This window comes from Puntigrus tetrazona, unplaced genomic scaffold, assembly GCF_018831695.1.
Source record: "Puntigrus tetrazona isolate hp1 unplaced genomic scaffold, ASM1883169v1 S000000712, whole genome shotgun sequence".
NCBI lineage: Eukaryota > Metazoa > Chordata > Actinopteri > Cypriniformes > Cyprinidae > Puntigrus > Puntigrus tetrazona.
In genome coordinates, this window is record NW_025048324.1 from 923 (window position 1) to 4981 (window position 4059).

Genomic DNA, 4059 nt, shown 5'->3' on the forward strand with positions numbered 1-4059 from the left:
TAATTCGTACATGGTAATATATGCATTTATACTTGACTCAGACAAAACTTTCTTTAAATGCTTTTAAATTGCAAATTGGTTTTGACAATTAAACGTTAAAATGCGTAATATCTGCTCCGATAATCGGTCGACGGTCCCCCCCACTCATTACACAATGCTATGGCACAATTTACTTGTATTGAAGCGTTTTCAATCTGCATTTAATATAAAAAAAGCATATTTAATGTTATGTGTAGAATGCATTTTTGGAAATCGCTCCGTCTGTGATGTCAGCGGTCAGTGTAGCACATCTTAAAGCAAATGTTATTTAGCGAAATGTTAAATTCTTTCTTTTTCTCCCTTACTTTTTGTCACAGAAACCTTGGAAAGTCGGGGCTACGTGTTTCCTGCTTGGGTCTTGGTGAGTAACTAAGCTTTTTGTTATCTCTGAAAGTGTTCAAACAAGAGAGTCGGGGGGAGTGTCTATTTTTCCGTGTTTAAATGCTTTCATTTATCCCCACTTAAGCGCTCATAACTATAAATAAGTCTCAACATCCATCTGAGCATCTAATCCAGCCCGACACAGCAGCATTAGCTCAATCATCGGGCTGAGGGTTTTGGCAGGGATAGCTGTATTGTAATCAGCGACGCAGGGGAATGTTGGGAAATCTGTTGAAATCAATCATTATTTGACCAATCCGAGTAGCGCTGTCTCATACGCTCTCTTTCTGTCCACAGGTACCTGGGTGACATTTGGATCTCAGATCTCCGATGAGGTGATTTTTTACTTTAATGATTCTTGGTACGCTGTTATATACTCATGTCATTGAATTCTGTAACTTAAACTCTTAACTTTAAAGAAGATACTCTGAGAAATGTTGGCGGGTTCTTTATACATTCTATACATGCAGTAGTCAATAAGCAAACACAAACATATCTAATGCACAGTCTGCACAAGCTTAAATACATTTTGGTAACTGAAATGTTTTGCACCAATGATTTTTTTAAGGGCCCGTCTCTGTCATCCTCTGAATGTGTTTGTCTGTGGATATTTTTCTGTAGATGGCGGAGAGTCTGATGACTATAGCCTATGAGAATGGAGTGAATCTGTTCGACACGGCAGAAGTGTACGCTTCAGGCAGGTACGATTCCCACCGGTGCACTGGATGTGAGAGCGTGTGCACTGCATTTTTCTGTATTTTGTAAAAAAGAAGTGATCTTAAGGGTATTGAATGTAGACTTGTAGTGCGCTTAAAAAAAAGGTTATTTTTCATAAAAATAGCTGTTTTAGATCACATAACATTAATGAAATAAAAGGGAACTTGCAGTAAGTGTACTTGTTGTAAATGTTTCTTAACACACAAGTACGTTCTGATGTTATTTTAAAGTGCATTTAAAATCTTAGTTTTAATAATCTTTGTCGTGATTTAAAGGAATAGACAACCCCAAATTTTGTATTAGCTGACTAACATACTTATACATATTAACATATGCAGATATACACTGTAGGCCTCTATCCACCTGCATTACTAAGCTTGGATGAGCCAGGATACATTTTTAAAACTTTTTAATCTTATTGGCAGTGCCTGTTTACACTAACTCCGCCCACCGGCGCGTGATTGGGCTAGTCATCATTACACAGGACGGTTACTTGTTAACAACTCCAGTGGTGCAGATGGTAAAATATATGGTAGTCTTCTTTTTTCTCCCTTTTTAAATTCAAATCAAATCAGAAAAGCATTCATTTCCAATAACAATGAAGGAAGTAATCAAAAAGTGGAAAATAAAGTATCGTGTAGGTTTAGGACTTTGTCGTCCCATTAAGGATGTCAACCACGGCATTTATTTAATAATTTGAATTAAAATTAACATTCACACTCAATTAGTTGCATTCTTTGTTATAATGTACTTTAATACTGAGGTGCAGATCTCAGTGTAAGTCGTATAAATGGCAGAAAATGTTATTTGCAGTGTAAATAGCATCACTAAATAATGCTGCTAAGAATCAATTGCTAGTTGCACTTATAAGAAAATATTCTATTTTCACTTAGTGTCAATAACATATAATTACGCTATTTACACATAAATAGCATATGACAAAAAAAACTGGTATAAAAAGAATCCATTACTACTTGTACTTAGCGTAAATGGCCGCTGCCTTTTAAAAAAAACTGTGTGACTGTGTTCGTCTGAAAGAGGAAAGTCATACACACCTAGGATGGCTTGGGGGTGAGTAAAATATGGGGTAATTTTTATTTTTAGGTCATCTTTTCTTTAGTACCGCATGTTATTCAATATTACGTTTAAAGGCAATATATTTAAAATGTATAAACTGCAACATCATCATTACAAATGTGCAACTGCAAATATGTTGTGAAATATACAATTAAATGACACTGTTTTTGAGTTTTTGATACTTAGCTCTTCTATTTAACAAGGCTCTGGCTGTTTTCTCTTTACACCTCTCTTTCTGACTACACAGAACTGAGATCTTCATTTGTAGGCAGCGGCGTAGCGCTGTCCAGTTCTGCTCCTGGAGGGTCTTCCTGCAAGAGTTCCGCTCCAATCCTAATTAAACAGATGTGTTGGAGCAGACTGGAGCTAAACTCTGCAGGATGGAGGCCCACCAGGCACAGGATTGCACGGCGTTGACGCAGTGTGATATAACCTAGCTGCTTAGTTTAAAAAAATAAAGGCGGAGTGAACCGAACAGCTGTTTGGAGATCTTTGTGATTCGAGGGATTATCTACAAGCACGCTGATCGTCATTTGGAGCTGCGTAGATTACATAAATGAACTCTGGGAAGTCGTAACGTCCTGTGGTGCGACATGCTATACTCCATCTGAAACCATTTTCCATTAAATAATTATTATGTAACGGGGGCCTGCTCGTGAGAGCTGTGCAGGTAAACCTCACTCTCCCGATTTGAAAGAGTTAATGCTAGTGGCCTGGTCACTCTTAAATGCACAGGTCACTACAGTTGAAGAAGCATGTCTTTCCATTTCACGCTTCCAAAGTCCTGCATACAGCGGGCATCTGGCTGGCAGACGCCTCTGCTGACCTACATTAGGACTTACATGGTCACACGTAGTCAGTTCTGCTTTCACATCAGCAGAAGTCCTGAATGTGCTGACATAACATGTGTTTTTATCGAATTTGCCTCACAAATTGAACTGTAACGGAATCAACCTCACTTCTCTAAGGCGCCGTTTAATTTCAGACATTAGTACCGCGAATAAATGTAAGAATCCTGGAAGCTCATCTGCAATCAATCTGCAAGGTCATTAGTCTGCCTGTTTACTTCATGTTATTTATTTAATTTTTCTATTCATAATAAAACTATAGTTTTTACTTCAGTGGGTAATGTGAAACAAGTTATATGCTTTAAAGGTGCTTTGTGTAGGAGTTTAATAAAGCATAAAAATGCTGTAATACGCTTGCAGATATTTAAGGAGCATGCTAAGTTAACTGCGAAACCCGCCCGCTGCCAGTTTACCCAATCACGGGTGGACGGAAAACACAGCGTACTTCATTTCGTGGAAGCTCAAGCGAAAGGGGCGTGAACGGGAATCTGGCAACCTGCGTGAGCGTCAAGTCTGAGTAGGAGGGTAGCTGGGTGCATAAAAATCTTCAATAATTTGAATTTGGACCTCTGTGTCGATCCTACATACAGCACCTTTAAAGTTGGCATGAAACTAAAGTTGAGTGAAATGGTTTCTGAGATCGCCCTGCGGTAATTGATTGGATCGTTGCTAACAAAATGGAGGCAGGTTTGAATACAGTCATATCATCCGAAGAGAAGATGAGTTGTTTTGACTGCGAGGGGAGGTTTTTGATGAAAAATTATGAGGGCATGTGAATTAAAAAACATTTAATAAAGTGCGCGGATCATTTATTTATAATAAACGCTACAGTGTTCCATTAAAAATAAGACTTGTCAATTTTGATTTCATGCCGACTTTAACACTTAATTATATAAGGTGTGCTCAGTCCGATCTCTCTACAGTTCATACATATTTTACGAGGTGGCCAGTTCGTACTAATTTATACGGTTTTCGCATATTTTACACATTGCCAATT

General features: G+C 38.1%; 1 long non-coding RNA gene across 1 annotated transcript; it reads left to right on the forward strand.

Moving 5' to 3' along the window:
- The first annotated feature begins 343 nt into the window (after positions 1-343).
- LOC122335072 lies at positions 344-2192 on the forward strand. The gene is made up of 3 exons (XR_006248916.1): positions 344-400; positions 718-755; positions 1042-2192. It is a non-coding gene; the product is annotated as an uncharacterized LOC122335072 (long non-coding RNA).
- The last annotated feature ends 1867 nt before the right edge of the window (positions 2193-4059 follow it).